This window comes from Pseudorca crassidens, chromosome 1 (assembly GCF_039906515.1).
Source record: "Pseudorca crassidens isolate mPseCra1 chromosome 1, mPseCra1.hap1, whole genome shotgun sequence".
Lineage (NCBI taxonomy): Eukaryota > Metazoa > Chordata > Mammalia > Artiodactyla > Delphinidae > Pseudorca > Pseudorca crassidens.
This window is the reverse complement of record NC_090296.1, coordinates 82,271,710-82,297,267: the sequence shown is the minus strand read 5'-3', so window position 1 is coordinate 82,297,267 and position 25,558 is coordinate 82,271,710. Positions and strand designations below refer to the sequence as shown.

Here is a 25,558-nt window from a genome sequence, read left to right as displayed (position 1 = left end):
ACAGAAAATTGAGTAGCTAGTACAGAGAGTTGCCATATACCACCTCCCCTACTCTGTGAGGTTGGAAGTGCTCAGTTTTGCAATTCATGATTTGCTGAAAGAATAAATGCAATCTTGCAAGTAAGTACAACATTTCTAACCTGCTGAGGCATTGAAAGACATGCAGGGAAGTGAATAAAATCAGCATTCTAAGTAGATCTTTTATCATCTTGGCCCACAGGTTATTTACAAAGGCAAATTACTAAATGTCCTAATTGCAGAGCATTTTCAATTATTCAAATACAAAGTACAAGTAGTGAAGAATGTTTATTTTATAGCTTGACATCCTTTTTTTTTTTTTCATTTAAAGAGGTCTCATATAATTGAGTAGTATTCTAACAATAATTGGTAGAATAATTTCTAATTGCTTATCTCCTTTTTCAGTTGCTTCTTTTCGGGGTTCCCATTCTAGTGCAGCCCGTTTATCCAGAACCACAAATTGATTCTTAAAAGCTACCTGCGGTTGAAGTATGGAGCAGAGTGGGAGCTCCATTAACTGTGTATGGTTTCATCTTTCTGCAGCTAAATCCCTAAAGCCTTTAAAGGACCAGGGAGTTTGAAGTTTTCTCTAATGATCTAGTAATGGTTGAAAAAGCTTGTTGAAAAGGTTGTAAATATTTGTTGATTGATGGTCAACAGGGAAAAAAAAGGCTTTTACTCCTCCACAGTGGCTGAGAGGAGGGTGAGGGAGGAAGCTTTTATATACCCATTTGAGTTTGGCTTTTTAATTTCTCATGCTTTGAGGTCCTAGACATACACTTCAAGAACAGACCTCTTCTTTCACCTTCAAAAAGGGAAAAAGTTAGAATAAAACAGTGTTCTTAAGTTTTGCACTATAACCCAGAGAAATGTACGTAGATAGTTACCTAGTTGAACAAGGCTAAGCACAGCTCCTCATGAATAAGAACGAACTTTTAGTTTCAATCCACTGAAGGGAGATGGAGTAGGTGGAGTAGGCAGCTACCGATGTCGTGAGATGTGAACATTACCGAAAGACTTGCCTGCATAAAAATATCTTTCCCCTGGGTCTATCCTAGATAATTAAAGGCAGCCAGCTCTTGGAACTGCTTGTCTGGATAAAGGCATTGCCTCCATTAGATGCCATTAAAATACATATCTATTCCTTGGGAAAGGTAAATGTTAACACATTAGGAAAGATTAGAGTGTATCTATGTGAACTTTTAATTCTGAGACAATTGCAGTTTTGCATGCAGTTGGAAGAAATAATACAGAGAGATCCTGTATACCCTTCACCCATAACCTGCACAATAGCACAACCAGGAAATGGACGTTGATACAATCTGCAGACCTTATTCAGATTTCTCCAGTCTCACATATACTTATTTGTGTATGTGTGTTTAGCTCTATACAATTTTATCACATGTATGGATTGGTGTAGCCATCACCATAGTCAAGATACAGAAAACACAAGAGGACACACTGGTCAGAATGGCCATCATTAAAAAATCTACAAATAACAAATGCTGGAGAGGGTGTGGAGAAAAGGAAACCTTCCTATATTGTTGGTGGGAATGTAAATTGGTGCAGCCACTATGGAAAACAGTATGGAGATTCCTCAAGAAACTAAAAATAGAGTTGCCATATGATCCAGCAATCCCACTCCTGGGTGTATATCTGGACAAAACCATAATTTGAAAAGATACGTGGACCCCAATATTCACAGCAGCACTATTCACAATAGCCAAGACATGGAAACAACCTAAATGTCCATCAACAGATGAATGGATAAAGAAGATATGGTAATATATACAATGGAATACTAAGCCATAAAAAAGAATGGATGGATCTACAGATTATCATACTAAGTGAAGTAAGTCAGACAGAGAAAGATAAATACCACATGATAACACATATATGGAATCTATTATAAAATATGACACTAACTTATCTATGAAACAGAAACAGACTTACAGACATAGAGAATAGACTGGTGGTTGCCAAGGGGGAGGGCAGTGAGGGAGGGATAGATTGGGAGTTTGGGATTAGCAGATACAAACTATTATATATAGGATGGATAAATGACAAGGTCCTACTGTGTAGCACAGGGAACTCTTCAATATCCTATGATAAACCATAATGGAAAAGAATATGAAAAAGAATGTATATGTATGTGTAACTGAATCATTTTGCTGTACAGCAGAAATTAACACAACATTGTAAATCAACTATACTTTAATAAAATATATTTTTTTAACATCTTTATTGGAGTATAATTGCTTTACAATGGTGTGTTAGTTTCTGCTTTATAACAAAGTGAATCAGTTATACATATACGTATGTTCCCATAACTCTTCCCTCTTGTGTCTCCCTCCCTCCCATCCTCTCTATCTCACCCCTCTAGGTGGTCACAAAGCACTGAGCTGATCTCCCTGTGCTATGCGGCTGCTTCCCACTAGCTATCTATTTTACATTTGGTAGTGTATCTATGTCCATGCCACTCTCCCACTTCGTCCCAGCTTACCCTTCCCCCTCCCCATATCCTCAAGTCCATTCTCTAGTAGGTCTGTGTCTTTATTCCCATCTTACCCCAAGAACCCCATGAAAGGTTCTTCATGACCTTTTTTTTTTCTTAGATTCCATATATATGTGTTAGCATATGGTATTTGTTTTTCTCTTTCTGACTTACTTCACTCTGTATGACAGACTCTAGGTCCACCCACCTCACTACAAATAACTCAATTTCGTTTCTTTTTATGGCTGAGTAATATTCCATTGTATATATGTGCCACATCTTTATCCATTCATCCAATGATGGGCACTTAGGTTGTTTCCATCTCTGGGCTATTGTAAATAGAGCTGCAATGAATATTTTGGTACATGACTCTTTTTGACTTATGGTTTTCTCAGGGTATATGCCCAGTAGTGGGATTTCTGGGTTGTATGGTAATTCTGTTTTTAGTTTTTTAAGGAACCTCCATACTGTTCTCCATAGTGGCTGTATCACTTTGCATTCCCACCAACAGGGCAAGAGTGTTCCCTTTTCTCCACACCCTCTCCAGCATTTATTGTTTCTAGATTTTTTTTTTTTTTTTTGCGGTACGCAGGCCTCTCACTGTTGTGGTCTCTCCCGTTGCGGAGCACAGGCTCCGGACGCGCAGGCTCAGCGGCCATGGCTCACCGGCCCAGCCGCTCCGCGGCATGTGGGATCTTCCCGGACTGGGGCACGAACCCGTGTCCCCTGCATCGGCAGGCGGACTTTCAACCACTGCGCCACCAGGGAAGCCCTGTTTCTAGATTTTTTTGATGATGGCCATTCTGACCGGTGTGAGATGATATCTCATTGTAGTTTTGATTTGCATTTTTCTAATGATTAATGATGTTGAGCATTCTTTCATGTGTTTGTTGGCAATCTGTATATCTTCTTTGGAGAAATGTCTATTTAGGTCTTCTGCCCATTTTTGGATTGGGTTGTTTGTTTTTTTGTTATTAAGCTGCATGAGCTGCTTGTAAATTTTGGAGATTAATCCTTTGTCAGTTGCTTCATTTGCAAATATTTTCTCCCATTCTGAGGGTTGTCTTTTGGTCTTGAATAAAATAAATTAAAAAAAAAAAAAACTAAAAAAAAACCCAAAAAACAAAAGAAGATAAAAGATCTGTCACAAGGTCCATTGGCAGCTCCAGAGCAAAGGTTTCCCACTAGAGGAGTCCTACACTGGGCAGAACTGGCCCAGCTGTAGTTCTCCTTCCTTGTTCAGTCATTATTGGGAACAGCCTATAGGGAGTGTGGTCTCAGCATAAACATTAGGGCTGATTTAGAGCTGTGGCCGCTGGAGGATGGAAGCCAACTCCATTCCTTGCAGAAGGTTCTTTCTTGACAGGAGATCTGATGGGCATATCGCTCTGACTGCCACGACCACCTTTTTTTGTCTTTTATGGTACTGACATTTTTGACCAATGGTCTTCCCTCTCCTTTATTTTTAATAGTACATTCTTCATTTGGGGTTGGTCTGATGCTTAATCCAGTGTGTTGTGTTTTTTTTTGTTTTTTTCATGGTACGCGGGCCTCTCACTGTTGCGGCCTCTCCTGCTGCGGAGCACAGGCTCCGGACGCGCAGGCTCAGCGGCCATGGCTCACGGGCCCAGCCGCTCTGCGGCATGTGGGATCTTCCCGGACCGGGGCACGAACCCGTGTCCCCTGCATCGGCAGGCGGACTCTCAACCACTGCGCCACCAGGGAAGCCCAACCCAGTGTTTTTTAAACATTTTTTCACAGACCCTTTTATTGATGATTAGCATCCCTTTGAACTGCTACTCTATAGAACAAACTTTGGGAAACTGCTCAAGTAGATGTTGCTGTGGGACATGATCTTTCCCCCTCTTTTGTCTAGTGGTCACCTCTTCTTTTAGCGTGCACGCTCTCCAGCGTTTCAGGTGGTCATGCTCTCTTCCCACGACACGCCATGTGCCATGTATCTTTCTGCCACTATACCTACCAGACAGGCTGTCATCAACTGACTTGTCTATAACTCCTTTGAACTCATGTAGAATATGTTCAACCAATGAATGTACGGAGTACTGCACCATTTCCAAAGGGGAATATTTCTAGTAATTCTAATAATATTACCTAAATTTTATTTATATAGAACCAAAATATTAAGGGCAAATAATTTGGACAATTCAAAGAAACAAGAGGGGAGAATATAATACAAGATGAGAGAATATAGCATATCCTCTTACACTCTGGTATCAAAAGTCTTATTAATGAGAATTCTTTAAAAGTTTTGTTGTTGTTGTTACTTATTTTTTATTGAAGTGTAGTTGATTTAGTGTTTCAGATGTAAAGTGATTCAGTTACATATATATATTATTTTTCAGATTCTTTTCCATTATAGGTTATTATAAGATATTGAATATAGTTCCCTGAGCTATATACAGTAGGTCCTTGTTGTTTATCTTTAAGGCGTTTTTATAGCACATCTCTTAACGGCTATAAATTTAGTCCTATGAAGATGCCATTTGGAGGCAGAAGCTCCAGTACTGTTGGTGAGATTTGAGTCCTGAGAATTTATATCCTGGATTCAGAATTGGAATGAAGCATATGAGTGTCCCGGGCAGACTAAAACTTTGGCACCCCTACAAATCAACTTTCTTTAAATATTTAAATATTTATGTGCAGGAGAGTCTGAGCACTACAGGGGGAAAGCGTAGAAGAAAGACGACTGGAAGCAGAGCTCGGCCTATTCTTTTAAGGTCCAAGCACTTTAGTGCTGTCCCTGAATTCACAATACACCATTCAGCAATCAGACACCCTGAAGTTAACCTGACCCACCTCCTTAGAAAATGGGCCTTAAACATTCCCCTTGGGAGGCCTCACACTGCATCCTAGCGCTTGCCTTATCCAAGTATTTCTTTAAGCCACATATTTCAATCTTCCTGAGAAAATTTCTGTAAGTACAATGGTCTCCCACTCATTACTCAGCAGCAAAGGTTGATTGCTCCCTAGTGTGTTGACTCCCTGGCTGGCAGTCCCTTCATGTGACTTTGATTGAACTTGGGGAATGGAGAGACATCACCTTGACACCTGAATTTCTACTTCTTATTTATCCTTTGTTATAGGTACAGATATTGATCTCCATTTTCATTTTAAGATAATTACCTACTGTAATACATGTATTGAGCTGTAAGATTTGTGTCCTTGATATACTTTGATAAAATAATTACCTACTGCCCCTTAAAACTTAGACTACCCATGGACAGAATGGATGGCTGATTATGGGATAAAACTTTTAAAAAAATTAATTTTATATTGGAGTATAGTTGATTAGCAATGTTGTGTTAGTTTCAGGTGTACAGCAAAGTGATTCAGTTACAGATACGTGTACATGTATCTATTCTTTTTCAAATTCTTTTCCCATTTAGGCTATTACAGAATATTGAGCAGAGTTCCCTGTGCTACACAGTAGGTCCTTGTTGGTTATCAGTTTTAAATACACCAATGTGTACATGGTATATTTGATGGAAAATGGAAAACTCTATTTGGTTAAAATACGTTTTCTACTGACTTACCTCTAATTTTTAACTTATTTAACTGTAAAAGAAATATAAGTATTACTCATCATTGGGTAAAAGTAGAAAATTCAAGTAAGCAAAAATAATAAAAATTAAAATAATCCCAAAACATCTGCCAGAGGCTTTATAACACATTTTGGTGGATATCCTTCCGGGGTTTTCCTGGAAGAATATGCATATGAAAAACTTTATACATAAGAAAAATATATTTACAAAGACCAGATGGCTCTCTATATTATGCTATATAACCTACTTTTTATATTTCATTATTATCAAAGAATTTCTACACCATTAAATATATATTTAATTTATTGTTTTAAAGATTTGTATATTATCCCATTATGTGAATTCCTTGCCATTATTTCACTAACTGGATATACTCTACTGTATTTAACAATTCCCCTACTTTTAGATATTCAGATTATTTCTAAATTTTCATCATGATAAGTAACATGGTGGTAAACATCTACATTACACACATCTTTGGGTTCAATGATTTACCTGGCATATATTCCCAGAAGTCTAATTGGCAGGTCAAAAGATTTTCACTCTTTTAAGGCTTTTGCTAAGTAGTGCTGATTCTTGTTACTGTTTTTTTGCAGTCCAAGGATCTATGTCCCCAGAAGATCTTAATAACAAATAGTTAAACTGGAAGGAATAACTAATTAACCAATTAATCATGACCAGTAGAACAAATTGGCTTCAGGACTCTGAGAAGGGGGGTGAACAACCTAGAAGGTCATGTAGTTTTTTATATGGAGAATATTAAAGAAACCTTCTTAGCAGACCAGAAGAACAGGGTGAGTAGCTATCATGGTAGTCTGTGTTGTTAAGTGTGGACAGAGCAGGAATGAGAACTAACAGAAGGTGTGTGTGTGTGTGTGTGTGTGTGTGTGTGTGTGTGTGTTTGCGCGCGCGTGTAAATGCATGGGGAGGAAGGGCAAAATACAAACTTTACTCTCTCATAGTTTTGCCTGCTGCGTGTCTTGGAAGAGAACAAGTTTTCTGTACTAAACTGATCCTGGAGAACTATTGTGCACCTTTCTTAGAGAAGCCTGCTTCACTGTTATGATAATAGATGTCTGCAGGTTAGTTTTTCATACTCTGTGGACTGTAATGCCTTTATTTGCCACATTATCCATGTTTGTTTGTTTTTCTTTGTTTTTTGGTGGTTAGGGGTGGATAAGTGTTGATAATAGGGAGCCCTGAACCTCTTACAGAAAAGTAAAGAACATATAAGCTTGAAAAACAGTCTTCTACTCTTCCTTAGCCATGCAATCACAGGTAAGCTATTGAGTATGTCAGCATCATAAATAGATTGTTATTTCAGCCAAGGAAAGAGTCAGCTCTCAGGGCAGGGAAATCAATCAGGGAGCCAGCTTTGTGGTATCAACAAGGATAAGGCGTCTTTTGGGGGAGAAAAAGAAGTTCAAACCCAATGCCAAATATGGGACTATTTACGTATTACCTAAATAGTAACTAATGATTCTGTTGCCCTGAATATCCAGTTAATCAGCAATGCAGAGGGCTGTTTGGACCCATGTTCACTATGCTCACGTCTTTTCCATGTCTTGCTTTCTCAATTTGTAAAACAAATGACCTCTGGATTTCTGGTCATCTATTTAGAGACTTAAGTAAGACAGCCCCTTAAATTTAAAACACAGAAAAACTTGGTGTTAGTTCATTAGAAAAATAAAGGTTTGTGTCAGATTACATTTCCCCCCAAAATGGGTACAGTGGCATTTCTACTCTTACATGTTCCTTTAGAACCCGACTAGAGGTGAACCTTCCTCTCCTCTTGAACTGGTGCACTGGTGACTTCTCTGACCAGTAGAATATGACAGAAGTGATGCTGTGTGACTTCTGAAGCTGGGTGGTATGAAAGACACAGCTTCTGCCTGACTCTTTTTTGCAGGCACAATATTGTGAAGAAGCCCAGGTCATGTGAAGAGACCATGTATGTGTGTTCCATTCAATAGCTCCTATTAAGTTCCCAGGGATAGCTACCATTAATTGTGAGCAAATAATCTTCAGATGATTATAGCCTCCAGCCTTTAAGCCTTTTAGTGTCAGCCACCTAGGAACAGAGACGAACCATTCCCTCTGTGCCCTCTCCAAATTCCTGACCTACAGAATCCACAAGCATAATAAATGGTTGTCTTACTCCACTAAGTTTTCTGGTTTTGCTTTTTTTTTTAACTATTTTTACTTTTGTCCATACCACGTAGCTAGCAGGATCTTAGATCCCCCACCAGAGATCAAACCTGGGCCCCAGCAGTGAGAGTGCAGAGTCCGAACCACTGGACCACCAGGGAATTTCCTCTGGTAATTTTTTTTTTTTTTTTTTTTTGCGGTACGCGGGCCTCTCACTGTTGTGGCCTCTCCCGTTGTGGAGCACAGGCTCCGGACGCGCAGGCTCAGCGGCCATGGCTCACGGGCCTAGCTGCTTCACGGCATGTGGGATCTTCCTGGACTGGGGCACGAACCCATGTCCCCTGCATCGGCAGGCAGACTCTCAACCACTGCGCCACCAGAGAAGCCCCCTCTGGTAATTTTTAATATAAGTAGAGTAACTAAAACAAAGTTATTGACCAAATTCAATACTGTAATCTGTTGATCACTCAACAGATAGGTATTGTGAAACTTTCTCAGATCAAAGTACTCTGCTAGACTTGTGAGTTTGCAAAAAACAAAAAACCCAAACAAAAACAAAAAAACGTATTATTTTTCCTTGAAGAGTACAGAAATCTAGTAGAGGAATCCAAATATATAAGTACAAAAAGATCGCTAACAATGTGTGGTGAGTGCCAAATGAGATAATACACATACACTGAAAAGGAGTTGGGTAGAGTAGAGTCTGGGCTTTGTTATGCATCCCAGCATACAGCAAAGACTGAGCAAACTGTTCATTTGACCAGAGAAAAAGGCAAGTTAGGAATTGGAGGAAGACGGTCAGGTACTTGGAGGGGAGAGATGAAGGTGTTTGAAGCCGGTTGGAAAACATAGCGTTGAGTCTGGAGTACTGGGGTGTGGATCATAACAATTACAGCCTCAATCCCCTATGTGTATAATAGTGTATACTTTACAAAGCACGTTCATAGACATTATCATGTTCTATCTTCACAAGGACCCCATGAAGTAGGCTATCTTATCTCTATTTTATGGCTAAGGAAATTTAAGCCCAGGGATCTAAAAACCACTTTGATTTTATTAGACCTTTCTGGCAGAGGTAACGGTGAATGAAAAGAAAAATAAAGAGAACTAATGTTTAATGAGCACCTACTAAATGCCAGGCATTTTCCTTGGTATTTTCATAATTAACAACCTGAAATCTAATTTTATACCAACCTTGGAAGTAATTGTTATTATCCTGGTTAAATGAGAAAATTGAGGCATAGGCGACGTCAAGTAACTTTCTTAAGGTCATACAAGTAGTAAGTTAGGACCTAGGGATAGACATTTTAAAATATGATGGCAAGTTCAGCAAACCTCCTACATTCCTGTGGGATAGAGTCTCTCTGCTCCCCTCCACATAGTTGCAAACAAACCTCCCTTTCACACTTTCACAGAAACATCTAGATGTTGCCTGTCTAAAGCACTCAAGGCATTAATATGGGAATGACCAATGGGTTTAGTGCCTTCCAAAAAAAAAAAAAGAACTAGTTGTTAACCTCAAAGAATTTCTAGTTGGTAGAATGTGAGAGGGAAATCTGTCTCTTTCTCTCTAATAAGCTGAGGCACTGATGATATACCTAGTGGTTCAGCAGTGAACTAGGAATATGGCCTTGAACTAGCCACTTAAATCCTCTGGGTCTGAGTTTCCTCGCCTGCAAAATAAACGGGTTGCTGGATGATCTTCAAGGTTCTTTCCAGATGGAATGTTTTATGATTCTATAAATCTAGAACTAAGATGTAAAATGGGGAATTCACTTTAAAAACTGTTATGTCAGTTGGCCTTTTACCTTTCTTCACCTTGGCAAAGTGAGTCTGTTCTACTTACTGAGAGCAAAGAATCACTGCTGAGAAGAGTGGGTCTTGGTGTAATGATGTTTGAAGCGGCGGATCCTCTATCCAGCAGTGGTGCTTTCAGAATTGCCACCAGTATTTGGTAGATAATTGTAAACCTATGATTTCAAAGGTATTTATGTAAAACTGTTCTACATACCTTGCTATTCTAGGTTTTTCTCTGCTAAGTACAGGTCTATTTTTCAGTTGATGCTTTGGAGATGTTTCTGCTAGGTGAGATTGCTCTAAGAATAAGTTCCAACAATGTGTTCTCATCAAATGGCAGAGGGTTCTAATTGTATAAAACTAGCCACTAAAAAAATCTGTTGCAATTTGGATTTGATAAAGAGAAATTATGATGTTAATTGCTCTCTTCCACTTTTTCTCTCTGTTAATTTCCACTGATAATTGCCACTTCCTAGGGAATCACAGAATGTGGGGATGTTAGGTAGTTTGTCCTCCCTGTTTATATTAAACCATTTGTAGCAACAAATGAATATGCAGGAGCTGGTAGGCAAATAAATTTATGGCCTTAATTTTATTGCTTGGAGTGGGTTTATGTGTCCCAAAACTGCTCTTTAATTGCTATGTCCTTGTCTATTTTTGAAAGCCTAGGCAGTTATAAGTTGTTACATAAGATCTAATGATAGGTAAACCTCCTACCTCCAGAAGTTGACTTATCACTTATATTCTCTTGCATTTATACCTAGGGAATGTCAAACAACTCAACACAAAAACATTTCTTGGTGGTTTTCAATTGCTTATGAAACAACGTATTAGCACAGAGCTTCAAATATGCCACAATCAAGCAAACGATTGATAGATGCTTTATAAATCTTATGAAGCTTAGTTTCATTTTTGCCTTCTACTTTGTGCCTCAGTTCTTAAGGATGATGAGAGAATGCTGAGTTTCTTTTACAGGTCTCATTTCACATAGACAGCACTTGAGTGATAGTCTTTTGCCCCCAAGGAAAGAAAATTTAGTTTTAAGTATAATTATTTCAGAATGGTCCTCTGAATAACATGGATATTAATCGTTGCTCCCCAAAAGGATGAAGGATTGACCCAAACTTATGTATCCCACTTTATTTCCAAATACTCTCCACTTTGGTTCTCGTAGCCTGCTGTGGTTATCCCAAACCCCTTTGCCTAAAGTAACCACATGCTGGTTGTAAAAACATCTAAAGCCGTTGAGATCATGATTAACAAGACTGCCATTATTTGATGATGCTCAAATCTGACCTTTCTTAGTACTTAAATAAAATAATTTCTAAGGATGCAAAAAAAATATATGCTGAAATGACCAAAGCCAGCAACTGGATTCATCTCAAACAGGCTTCAGCTCCAGAAGTACATCTGCAAACTATAAACAACAGTGCTAGTATAGTATGTTTTAATATATTTTTTGGAAGAATGCAACGATCCCATTGCTGACTAGAAATAGTGACATTTCATAATTTCCCTGAATTTGGGATTGGTTGAGCTCCTCCAAGGTAGAGTGTCTTCTCAAACTTGCTTCTATTAATTATCATCATCACTGTTTTCCTTATTATGGTTGTTTCTAGTGGTTTGGATAGAAAGATGCTACACTTATTTCTAGGTGAGGAGGCTTATGCAGACCTGCATATAAGCAAAGGAAGTAGCATCTAGGCCACACACGTTTCCCAGCTCTTGCCACTAAATAGGATCATTGTTCTCCATCCAGGCTGCACATCATAAACACCTGTGGGGCTTAGAGAATATTACAGATTTCCAGGCTCTGCCCTGGATATTCTCATTCAGTAGTTCCCAGGTGGGATCCAAGCTCTACAGTTTAAAAATGTATCACAGGTGGTTCTGCTGCACGGTAATCATGAGGTCTTAAGTGTAGTAAAGTAATATCAAGAATCTTAATTTCTTGTCTGTTATAAACTTTGTAAAAGGAAGTACCTACAAGTTAAACTTTAGAATAAGGTAGACATGGCACAAGTCTAGACTCTACCACTTACTGTGTGAACTTGGGCAAATTACTTACCTTCTCTGAACTTTATGATTTTCATCTGAAAAAATGGGGATAATAGTTTCCTAATGAAATGTTGTGAAAATTAAATAAAATACTGTATGTGCAGTGCTTCTCACCATGCCTGGCACTTAGTAAAGACGTAATACGGTATAGCTGTGATTTGATTTCTCTTTAGGTACACTTGTACCTGAGTGATCAAAATATACCATTAAAATATGAAACGCTATTTTATCTACCTATGACAGGAGGACTGGAGGACCTGGGAGGTCCTCTGTTCACATCAAAGCATTCAGAAATCAAAGATTAGTCCCTTTTCTGATGGAGGAAAATGGAAAAACAGAATCAGTCCTCTTCACTATGAGGGGAGATGCCCAAGAAGAAGTGTTCTCTGAAAAACAAGATGTAATAATGGCTACTGGTTATTGGCCAACTTCAGCTAGAGAGAGAGCTGATTTCTTCCTACTGCCAACTCCCGCCCTGGGGGCAATAAGGCAGTTCTCTTCCCTATTCTCTTTTTTCTATGATTGTTATTCCTTCTTCCTTGCCTGTGTTTACTCCTTTTCATGCTCCCAAGATCACTTAAGACCCACATCCTCTTGTCTCTTTCGATCTGCCCAGCCTCAGTGTAGCTTGTTTCCACCTCTTGAACTTCTGTTGTCTCAGTTAATTCCTACACTCTATTTTATTATTTTGTGGTATTAATTATATATTTCCAGTGGACTTCAAATTTTCTGAGGGACAAGATATTCTTAGCCTGCATTTACATCTTTTTCCTCAAGTCCGCCTAGGACTTAGCCCAGCACACTAAGTCCTAGGCGTAAAGGATTGCATCATACAAACAAATCGAGTGCCAAAGAGGGTCATCTATATGTGAAGTAGAGAGCCAGTGAGGCTATCGTTAACCTTAGTCACCTATGGTTCGATTTTACCAGCTGTTCTTTGTTTTCCAACAGGGAGATGCGAAACACACAGATTATTTTTAACTATTTCATTGACTTTCCTCATTGATCAATTCAGCTGTTTTTCTTCTTGAAATAGTGATTCTCAAAATTGTTTACATGCTAGAATCATCTGGGGAGCTTTAGAAGATCCTCATGTTCAGACTATACTCCAGACCAATTAAATCAGAATTTCTAGGAGTGAGGCCAAGCCACTGGGTTTTTTTTTTGTTTTTTAAGCTCCCCAGGAGGATCCAATGTACCGCCAAGATTGAGAACCACTGTTTTAGGTCAAACTATGTAAAAGCTGATTGCTAGAACCCCAGATTGAAAACAGGTAATAAATGAACGAACAAGCAGGAATGGGATCTCCTAATGGACCCCCACCAGTCATGGGGACTCCTTCCTGATTTTGACTGTTATTTTCCTAAGCTGCTTTAAGGCACACTGCTCAGTGGACCTGAAACTACAGTTTGAGAACAATCATGTCCAAGAAGTGAAACTCCTTGCTCCTGTAGGTTTCGTTGTACCTGCTGTTAATAGCTCTTGGAGTGCCCAAACCACTGATCGGTACCCATTATTTAAATCTCAAATTGAATGTCATTTCTCAACAGAGGGCTTCTCTGACCACTCCCATACTCATCAATATTGAAGCACTAGTTATACTGTCTCAAACGTCCTGTTTTCCTTTATAACACCCATGATGTATAGAGATCTGACTGATTATTTGCTTCATATACTGCCTCCCCTCCTCCTACCACAGGATTTTAAGCTTAGTGATGGAAGAGGCCATATCGGCTTTATTCTGCTGTAAAACTGGCACCACCACATTGCGTGTGGTAGGAACTTGGTATATACTTGCTGAAGGGATGAAAATCAGAGCACTAGTTCTTTTTTTTTTTTTTAACATCTTTATTGGAGTATAATTGCTTTACAATGGTGTGTTAGTTTCTGCTGTATAACAAAGTGAATCAGCTATACGTATACATATATCCCCATATCCCCTCCCTCTTGCGTCTCCCTCTCACCCTCCCTATCCCACCCCTCTAGGTTGGGGTGGGAGAATGGCAGAATCCTGGGCTCTCTGTGGAACATTCTATCAACCGTGAGATAATGCAGAGTGGTGGGCACCCTCAGGCATCCAATTTTGACCAGTGATTCTCCAAAATGACCTGCTCAGGAAAACCACTTGGATGTTTTGTTTAAAGTACAAATACCTACGCTTCATCTTCAATAGTATGAGGTCAGAATGAGCAATACGTTTTCCACCTGATTCTGATGCCCTGGGCCAGAGCTCACTGTTCAGAAACTACTACCTTAGGTGCTGCCCTGAAATGACTTTCAAAATCTCTGTCACACTCACTCTACAAAATATTTGACCAGTACTCAGCAAACTGTCAAGGTATCAAATATAAGGAACGTCTGACAAACTGCCACAGCCGCGAGAGGCCAAAGAGGCGTGACCCCAAAATGTAGTGTGGAGAGCTGGATGGGATCCAAGAACAGGAAAAGGACAGTGGGTAAAAACTGAAAAGAGGGGAATCACGTATGAACTTATAATAATATATCCATATTGATTCACTAATTGTAATCAACATACCATAGTAATGTAAAGTGTCTGTAACAGGGGAGACTGGGCGTGGGTATATGAGAACTCTCTGTATCATCGTCACATTTTTTCTGTAAATCTAAAGTTTTAAAAAAAGAAATTTTATTAAAAAAAAATCTCTGTCAAATTTGGAGCCTGTAGCCTCCATAGCTCAGTTGTTCTTTTTGTTCTGTGATGGAATTGGGAAGGTGAGGTTGAAAGTTTTCTCTCGAGGAGAGACATTGCTTTACACAACAGCTCTGGAGAGAGAATGCCCCCAGTACTATCCACTCTGTTTAGTAATGTGGCTGGTTGAACTATGTTTTCTTAGAAATCAGTGTACTAAAGCCTGATAATAATATTAGAAATGTATTGCTGTAGTACTTTTCCCAAATACTTGGGAAACTTAACCATGATGGCTATGATCAGTGCCCATGCTGACCACTCTGTGTCGCTCAGTATTGGCCATATTTTTACAGCTATGGATATTTTCAGAGACAATCAACATGGGAATATTGTATTAAGTAAAGCATTCATGACATTTGCTTTCGTGCTAAGAAAAGATATACAGAATATAAAATTTCAGTTATTCAGAGTTCCCTCATCTAGCAAACTCAACTAACAAGAGAGATAGAGCAAAGAAGGAAAAAATAAGCAAAAAGAGAACTCCATATACTAAATATGGGTATTATAAAAGCCATTGATCAGAAGTAAATATTTTTTTCCATAGGAGAGTCCATTTACTCAGAATCTATTTACTGTAACTTTAAACATAATCTAACTGTTTTGGGGAATCACGATTTATATACAATAAACACAAAAACATCAAAATCAGAGTTGCATAATACTTCTTGGTCTAAATAGTCCTTTATTTTAGTATCTATATTCTTCTATTCAACAGTTGATTGATAACATTTACATACGTTATATAATTTAACATTTATCATAAACATTGAGAAATCCAGGGAAGATATTGTTCCCATTTTACAGATGAGGAATGTATGTCAGTGAGGTTGAATAACTTGATGAAGTCACTGTGATTCTTAATCTAATAATCCTTCTGTTGCACTAGGTTGCCTTGTACAAATATAGAACAATCCTTAATAACCATAATCTGGAATCATCAAGCAAATGTTAAAGTTTAGCATACTTTGTTTAAAAATATAGAAAAATCTATAGTATTTTACTAAATTTATTTTACTAAAGAGACTATAGTATTTTACTATAGTCTGTTAATGGTGATTACATTAAAATAACAATGTTTGGGTACCTGAAGGAGTAAGTTTTTGTTATATGAAAAAGTCACTTATGTGAAATCTTCATTTAGTAGGAAGTCAAGTGAAAAAGGAATATACACAGAAAGATGCACATACACACACATGTATTTTTTTAAACTGGACTTTTCATCCCCTAGGAATTACCACCATTTCCTATATTCACATATTTCTTATGTGGTGTGGGCTATTTATTATTAAGTAATTTACAAGCCATTCTTCCTGCTCAAAATGGCCCAGGAAAGGAAGGAAAAGAGATGGCAGCGGTCGATTAAAACTAGAGAATAATTTTTATCAGACAGATTGTATACACCCAAAGTGGAGACCTAAGACACTGAGGCTAACTTCTCCTCCACGAAAAGTGGTTTAAGGATCTTGGCTTGTGCTAGAGTTCTGCTTGGCAATATATATGGAGGTACTATTACAATAGATTATATAATTTATGCCCTTTCAAATTCTAACCTTGTACTTTATGTACTTAATTCTCTAATCCTAGGATCGAATATTTGGCTGATAGGAATCAGTAGAAAAAGTAATTCTAGATGTGGCACATATATACAATGGAATATTACTCAGCCATACAAAGGAATGAAATTGAGTTATTTGTAATGAGGTGGATGGACCTAGAGTCTGTCATACAGAGTGAAGTAAGTCAGAAAGAGAAAAACAAATACTGTATGCTAACGCATATATATGAATCTATAAAAATGGTACTGGGACTTCCCTGGTGGCGCAGTGGTTAAGAATCTGTCTGCCAATGCGGAGGGACACAGGTTTGACCCCTGGTCTGGAAAGATCCCACAGGCTGTGAAGCAACTAAGCCCGTGCGCCACAACTGCTGAACCTGTGGTCTAGAGCTCGCAAGCCACAACTACTGAAACCGCAAGCCACAATTACTGAAGCCCACGCGTCTAGAGCCTGTGCTCCGCAAAAAGAGAAGCCACCACAATGAGAAGCCCACGCACCGCAACAAAAAGTAGCTCCTGCTCGCTGCAACTAGAGAAAGCCCAACACAGCCAAAAATAAATAACTAAATAAATTCATTTTTTAAAAATGGTACTGATGAACCTAGTGGCAGGGCAGGAATAAAGACACAGACATAGAGAATGGACGTGAGGACACGGGGAGGAGGAAGGGTAAGCTGTGACAAAGTGAGAGAGTGGCATGCACATATATACACTACCAAATGTAAAATAGCTAGCTAGTGGGAAGCAGCCGCATAGCACAGGGAGATCAGCTCGGTGCTTTGTGACCACCTAGAAGGGTGGGATACGGAGGGTGGGAGGGAGACGCAAGAGGGAGGGGATATGGGGATATATGTATATGTATAGCTGATTCACTTTGTTATAAAGCAGAAACTAACACACCACTGTAAAGCAATTATACTCCAATAAACATGAAAAAAAGAAAAAGTAATTCTATGTGCTCCTTGTCCTCCACCCACAATCCCAAAAACGTGTGGAAAGACTGAAGAAGACTTTCTTTTTCAGATACTTATAGGGGTATTATAACCCCTGCAAGGATGGAAAGTGCAATTATTTTGCAACTACCATTCACTACCTTAGACACTGGTGATATATATATATATTTTTATTTATTTATTTATTTATTTTTTGCATAGCTGTGTTGGCTGTTGGTCTTTGACCTTCTAGCATTTGTTATTTCTTTCCCCTAAGATATTCTAATGTAGAAAAGCATTTATGAACATTATACCTCTGCAACCATGTTGATATTAAAAAAAGTGATCTCTCCAGATATTCATCTACTGTTTGATTCTTTATTTTGTTGCTCTTAAACGACTGCAGAGTTATTTTTCCTTCTCTCTTCCAAAGTTAGGAAAACTGATTTTGAGTCACTACGTTCTTTTATCCATTAATTTGTTAATTTATGTCCACCAATTCTTTGACATAATTTCTTGCAAATGTGGGGAGTCTAAACTCTCCCTTTAAATGGGGCCACATGTAGGAACTTCCTTTTCACAAACAGAATGTGACAGAAGTCATGACTTGTGACTTCTGAGGCTATATCATAAAAAATTTTTTACATTTCCATTGGATCTCTCTTAGATTGCCCACTCTGGGGGAGGCTAATTGACATATTGTAAGAGTATCCACATAGCCTTAAAAGAGGTCGCCATGAGAAGGAACAGAGACCTCCTGCCAATGGCCACTGCAAACTTGCCAGCCACATGAAACCATGGAAGTCCATCCTTCAGCCCCAGACAAGCCTTCACATAGTCGGAGCTCTGGCTGATGTCTGGACAGTAACCCCATGAGAGACCTCCAGCCAGACCGCTCAGCTAAGCCACTCTCAAACTCCTGACCCATAGAAGGTCTATGAAGATATAATACATGATTATTGTTATTTTTAACGCACTAAGTTTTGGGGCAATGTGTTAAGTAGCAATAATACCTTTATCTTACCAAAACAAGATAACTGCTGTCTTTATTCATACGACAAATATTTACTGAGCATCTAATATGTGTCAAGCAGTCTGTTAGGTGCCAGGGATACTAAAGGGAATTGAAGAGACATAATTCCTCCCTTTAAAGAATATATAAACTTGTGATACATATAAATATCTAATAAATGCTTATATAATTATTTAACTACAGTAAGTGTGAGAGGAAGTAGCAAGGTTATGAACACTTACGATCTTCAACCTGAAGGTGAGGAAAGTCTTCCCTGAGGAACTGACATTGAAGCTCAGTGAATGCTTAGGTGTTAGGAGTTAACCAGGTAAAGAGTAAAGTGGAGGATGAAAAAGAGCTTTCCAGGCAGAAGGACAGGAGAGGTGAAGGCCCTTGTGCAGTGGTCCACTAAGAAGTTTCTGTGCTAGAAACTACCGGGATATATTTTTCCATTTATTCAATTTCTTCAAGGAAATATCCAAGTGCCTACTGTGCATCAGGCACTGTTGTAAGCGCCGAGGATACTGTGGTGAACATATCAGACAGACATCCCTGCACTTACAGAGCTTGCATTCTAGTGGGTGAGAAAGACAACAGACAAAAATAAATGAGTAAAATATGTAATATGGACTTCCAGTTTCTGGTCCAGCAAGTAAAGAGCTTGGACGTTGTCTCTCTCCTCCACACAACAACAACAACAAAAAGCTAAACAAACTGACAACCAACAACTCTTCTTAGATCCATCAGAGAACTGAGGTCATAGGACAAACCACTGCTGCGAAAATTGGAGTAACAAACAGGTAGATACAGAGAATCAGAAGCCCAGGAGCAGAAAACCCCTTGGGAACCAGTGCCAGAGTTGGAAAACCTAGTTGACAAATTGCTGGAGGTTGGGTGTGGACAAGTGTGAGAGATAACAACTCCAGAGGGGCTCAGTCTTAGGGAAGCACCCCACACTTTTGTGAGTTTCACCTCCAGGAGCCCTATCAGGTTCTCACAGTAAAGATCAGAGAAAAATCTCCTTGTGTTTCTGGCAGGGGAGGGGAAAGCAGCCATTGTGAAATATGCCCAAGGCATTCTGTTCTTTTCAAGGTCTGCCCTTAAGAGAAACTATTTTACCAGAGCCTGACCTGCCAGGTTTTACTAACTGACCTAAGGGAAGGGAAATACCCAGCTCCAGCATCCTTTAGCCTTCCTGTCTGTCCTAAGGGGCGAAAAAAATCAGAAGCACCTGTGAAGGTCACAGCCCAGGGACACAAGCTCACTGAAAGACTGCGACCTAATCACAGGATTATAGAACACTTCCTCTCCCCCCACACCTGACCACCACATCCACAGGGCTCCTTTATAATAACAACTGAAACAACTGTGCAGCTCAGATGATAGTTAAGACACTTCTAGGGGAACCCAAAGACAAGGGAGACAAAAATAAGAACACCAGAGGAATATTTAATCTCTGACACCCATAGCTACAGCAGACAATAAACACAGCCTAACCCCCAGCCAGATAAACAAAACAGATAACATGGCAGATGGTGATAAGTGCTGAGAAGAAAAATAAAGCAGGTAGAAGGGATAGGGTGTGTTGGTGGAGAGGGTGGGTTGTAGTTTTAAATAGGATGGTCAGGAAATGCCTCACTGAACAGGTGACATCTGTGCAAAGATCTGAAGGAGGCAAGGGAGTTAGTCATGGAGATAGCTGGGGAAGAGCAGAGGGAATTATAGTGAAAGGTCTTTAGGAGGGAGTGTGCCTGCTATGTTGGACAAACCACAGGAAAACCAGTGTGACTGGAGGGAAATCATAGGAAATAATGTCAGAGAGGGAAGGTTTGGGGTGAAGTAGATTGTGCAAGACCTTGTAGACCATTGTAAAGACTGGGGTCTCTCTGGCTCCTAAGAGAATAGACAACAGGGGAGCAAGCGTTTTTGAAATAATTCAGGAGAGAGATAATGATGCCTTGGGTCAGGGAGGAAGCGGTAGAAAAGGTGAGAAGTCATTAGGTTCTAGATACATTTTGAAAACCGAGATGACAGATGTTGCTGATGGATCAAGGTGTAAGACAAAAGAAGAGTCAAGGTTGACTCCTTGGTCTAAACAAAAAGAGGAAGAAAGAGGGAAAAAAGATAATGCAGGAGAAGGAAAGAGGAGGGACTTCTGGAGCAATGTTCTTGGATATTTAAAAGGCTTGGGATCTAGTGAACAAGCGGAGAGTTCAGCCTTAGATAGGAACATGGAGGGTTCATCCCTGGTAACAGGAGAGAAGGCAGCGTTTAGGGTGCAGATGCTGGTGGGTGGGTGAAGGTGTGGGTGGGAACTTGTGGAAGTTCTCTTCTGATTGTTTCTATTTTCTCAGTGAAATAGCAATCAAGGTCAAGGGCTGAGAAAGAAGATGGCAGAGGAGGTGCTGGAAGTTTGAGAAGAAAATACAGAACCATCTTCCTTGGATTAGGACTAGGGCAATGCACTATGATTGCTGGGCAGCACGAAGGGCACGCTTGAAATTAATAGTTGTGGATGTCATGAATTTAAAGGGAGACTGGTCAGCGTGGATGGATGTTTCTTCTAGCTCCATTCAGTTACTCTGATCAAGAGTAACATCTCTGGGGGCTTCTCTAGTGGCGCAGTGGTTAAGAATCCGCCTGCCAATGCAGGGGACACGAGTTCAAGCCCTGGGCTGGGAAGATTCCACATGCCACGGAGCAACTGAGCCCGTGCGCCACAACTACTGAGCCTGTGCTCTAAAGCCCGTGCTCCACAATGAGAGAAGCCACCGCAATGAGAAGCCCGTGCACTGCCATGAAGACCCAATACATCCAAAAATAAAAACAAATAAATAAATTTTAAAAAAAAAGAGTAACATTTCTGCAAATGGTTTTGGGATAATAATAAGTGTCTAAATATCTCACAGGGGTTTAGTGTCATTGTTATGAAAAGTAATGACTACTGTATATTCTAGGGAAAAATCTGGTTATTTGAATTTTCTGGCAGTTTGGAATCTGAATACATTATATCAAGGATTTTTAAAAAGATATGAAAATGAAAAGCGATGTCGCTAAATAAAAATATCCTCATAGAAATCTCTGTCTTGATTGTACCTGTGATAACATTGCAGAATTTTTTTTTTCACTCCTCTCAATTGCCTTTTTCTTGGATAGTGAAGTGACAAAGATAACATAATTAGATTCAGAATCTTTGGCAATGGCGATAGCAATGCCAATGTCAGTGTGTGATAATCCAGACTCACTCCATCTTTGATTGCTGCAAGACAGACTTACTTCTCTCTTGGTTACTTGTGTTTTCCAGTAGCTCAAACTTTTTTTGTTAACACAATAACTTTTTTTTATTTTATTTATTTATTTATTTATTTATTCATTTTGGCTGCATTGGGTCCTCGTTGCTGCACGCGGGCTTTTTTCTCCAGTTGCGACGAGCAGGGGCTACTCTTCATCGCAGCGTGCAGGCTTCTCATTGCAGTGGCTTCTCTTGTTGTGGAGCACGGGCTCTAGGCCCGCAGGCTTCAGTAGTTGTGGCATGTGGGGTCGGTAGTTGTGGCTCGCAGGCTCTAGAGCGCAGGCTCAGTAGTTGTGGTGCATGGGTTTAGTTGCTCTGTGGCATGTGGGATCTTCCTGGAGCAGGGATCGAACCTGTGTCCCCTGCACTGGCAGGGGGATTCTTAACCACTGTGCCACCAGGGAAGTCCTAGCTCAAACTTCTTATACTTGTCAATTTGCTTTACATTATTCACTTATTTTTTAATAAGTGTTCCTGCACTGCTCCCACAGAAGAGCCCAGCTATTAACATTCCCTGATCCTTTGTACAGGTGGCTGAGTGTTGGCTGGAGAAACACACAGAACTGTGTGGCCTAGAGCATCCTCCTTGTCAATTCTAGCCTATATTTATGTATTTTCTCTGCTTCTGATTTATTTTTTACTTTACTGTTCTCATGTATGCCATGAAAGCAACTTTTATGCTTTGTTGAACAAGGCAGAATATAAATACACAACGCAGATCAGTGCATAAATGCATACACACGTATTGCAGACTGCACGCTCTCCAAAGGTCACTGTGTGTTTCTTGCTGCTCACCTACGTACATATTGGTTTATTTTTTCATACAGTTCCTAGGATTGCCATTCTAAACCTTTCCCATTCTTTCTTTTAGTGAATTGGTTCCAACATTTACTTAAAAAAATAGATACCATCTAAGGTGTTTTTCCTTAACTTCTACCTCTCCCATCCCAGCCTCTCTTTCAGGGCAGCCCAGCTGGACATGTGAGGGGTTCTGCCCCTATTGTGGTGTGTGTGGGCTGCCTCTAACTGTACTTTGCAGTCTCAAGGCCCCTGCTGCTCTGCTTATAAACCTGCTCCAGTGGAGCTCAGTCCACAAACTCAGCTAACGACCTACCTCTCTGTCCTTATAATACAACTTAATTTCTGACTGTAAGCCCCATTCTGCCGATGTGGTTAAAAATATATTAACTTCTTTCCTTCTTAGGGCTTATGCCTTCTCCCCAGTGGAGCTTCTGAAGTAGGAAGGCTTGAGAATGGGGGGAGAATGAAGAGGGCAACCGTTGTTCACTTCGTCACTGCTCTGCCAGGTCACCGTTGAGAAGTGTTTCCACTCTCCTTGGCACGTGGGCATCACCCCTGAGCTTGCCTGGGATCCCGTATTTCTAGACAGATCACACAGCCCTCTGTCTCACAGGCTTTACCTCCTTCTGAGGGGCTGCAGGGCCCCATATCTCTGCTCTGGGAATCCACAGCCGGCTTTCTCTCTATTTCCTCCTCCTGCCCTGACTGTGGAAAACTCCAGTCTAGGGGAAATATGTCTCCCTTCATTTTCCTTCAAGAAACTTGTTCTTTAACCACAAATTCCCTAATTTCTCCTAAGAGCTTAAGAGTTTGGGAGAACAACAACAAAAAAAGCCAGAACTACAAGATGAAAAGACAACCCTCAGAATGGGAGAAAATATTTGCAAACGAATCAGTGGACAAAGGATTAATCTCCAAAATATATAAACAGCTCATGCAGCTCAATATTAAGAAAACAAACAACCCAATCCAAAAATGGGCAGAAGGGGCTTCCCTGGTGGCACAGTGGTTGAGAGTCCGCCTGCCAATGCAGGGGACACGGGTTCGTGCCCTGGTCCGGGAAGATCTCACATGCCGTGGAGCGGCTAGGCCCATGAGCCATGGCCCCTGAGCCTGCGCGTCTGGAGCCTGTGCTCCGCAACTGGAGAGGCCACAACAGTGAGGCCTGCGTACCGCAAAAAACAAAAACAAAAACAAAACAAAACAAAACAAAAATGGGCAGAAGACCTAAATAGACATTTCTCCAAAGAAGACATACAGATGGCCAGGAAGCACATGAAAAGATGCTCAACATCACTAATTATTAGAGAAATGCAAATCAAAACTACAATGAGGTATCACCTCACACCAGTTAGAATGGGCTTCATCAGAAAATCTACAAACAACAAATGCTGGAGAGGGTGTGGAGAAAAGGGAACACTCTAGTACTGTTGGTGGGAATGTAAATTGATACAGCCACTATGGAGAACAGTATGGAGGTTCCTTAAAACATTAAAAATAGAATTACCATATGACCCAGCAATCCCACTACTGGGCATATACCCAGAGAAAACCATAATTCAAAAAGATGCATGCACCTCAATGTTCACTGCAGCACTATTTACAATAGCCAGGTCATGGAAGCAACCTAAATGCCCATCGACAGAAGAATGGATAAAGAAGATGTGGTACATATACACAATGGAATATTACTCAGCCATAAAAAGGAACGAAATTGGGTCATCTGTAGAGACATGGATGGATCCAGAGACTGTCATACAGAGGGAAGTAAGTCAGAAAGAGAAAAACAAATATCGTATATTAACGCATATATGTGTAACCTGGAAAAATGGTACACATGAACTGGTTTGCAGGGCAGAAGTAGAGACACAGATGCAGAGAACAAACATATGGACACCAAGGGAGGACAGTGGCAGGGGGTGGTGGTGGTGTGATGAATTGGGAGATTGGGATTGACATATATACACTAATATGTATAAAATGGATAACTAATAAGAACCTGCTGTATAAAAAAATAAATAAAATAAAATTCAAAAAAAAAAAAAAGCCATGACTTTTGAGCAAGGAGAGAGCTGACTGAATACTTTAAATATCAGAAGGAAAAACTCGTAGAACAATATCTCAAATGGGATTCCCATCACAGTAAACAAAACAAAAGCAAACAAACAAAACCAGTCTTGGACTTTCCCAAACTCACCCCCATTCTCTTCACCACCATCAACCTTTCTGTATTCATTGCCTTCATCCTGTGGTTAGTCACACCTTTAACTACTTGCTCTCTGGGTTCTGTTGCTGCCATTCTACCGAAAATGCCCTCCTAATTACTAATCCAACGTTTTAAAGTATCTTCCTCCTTTCTTCCTAACTCCCTAGTTTTTCTTCCAATCTCCCTCTCTCCCTCTGCATTACCTGACTATTCAGTGGCAGGCATTGTGCTATGCACTGGAAACACAAGAATGAATCAGACCCTTCTTATTTTTAAGGAATTTAGGATCAGGAGAGGCACATAGGTAATAAGCAACTACTTCACAAAAATCTGTTGCTTCTGTTTTTGATGCCAGGAAGGCCCTGGACCCTTCCTTGGTGATGTTCAGGGTTCTAACTCCTCTTTACATTTCCTCTCTCCCTTTTTCACTGGCTCCTATTAAATTTTCCACTTACCAAACTCCTTCCAAGAGTTTGCCCTGGGTTCTTTCTCCCTAGGCATGTTCCTTCAGAGAAATTCTTCCTGTCCATGTGGATGAATCCTAAAGCTGCATCTTTGGGTTGGCTGAACCAGTTCACTTAGATGTCCTGCCCTTCTCCTGTTAATGGCATCACTGATGTCTTTCAGAGTCTAAGACTGTCACCACCTTGTCTCTGTTCTCAGTGTCCAGCCAATTGCCACATCCAAATGGCTCTTCCTCTTCAGGGTCTCTCTCATTCAGCCTGTCCTTTCCTTGCTCACCCTATCACTTAACTGAAACCATTATAGCACTAAGAATTTTCTGCTTTGTTCTTCTTCATGCCTCGAATGTGGGCCTCTCACCTAAACAATCACAGTATCCTGGAAATTTGTCTCCCTGTCCCAAATATTTTACATACTGGAATAAACTTTCAATCGTACCACATCTATAATCATTTCACAATATATACACAGAGTTGTTTTGAGTTGCATGGGTCTAGTTGTACGCAAATC

At 40.0% G+C, this 25,558-nt stretch overlaps 1 long non-coding RNA gene across 1 annotated transcript in view; it reads left to right on the top strand.

The window, feature by feature from the left end:
- The window catches only part of LOC137230066 (uncharacterized), a 39,097-nt gene extending 16,178 nt beyond the window's left edge, over positions 1 to 22,919 (top strand). The window contains exon 3 of the long non-coding RNA XR_010945994.1: positions 22,784 to 22,919. This is a non-coding gene — a long non-coding RNA (uncharacterized lncRNA). The remainder of the gene's footprint in view (positions 1 to 22,783) is intronic.
- The last annotated feature ends 2,639 nt before the right edge of the window (positions 22,920 to 25,558 follow it).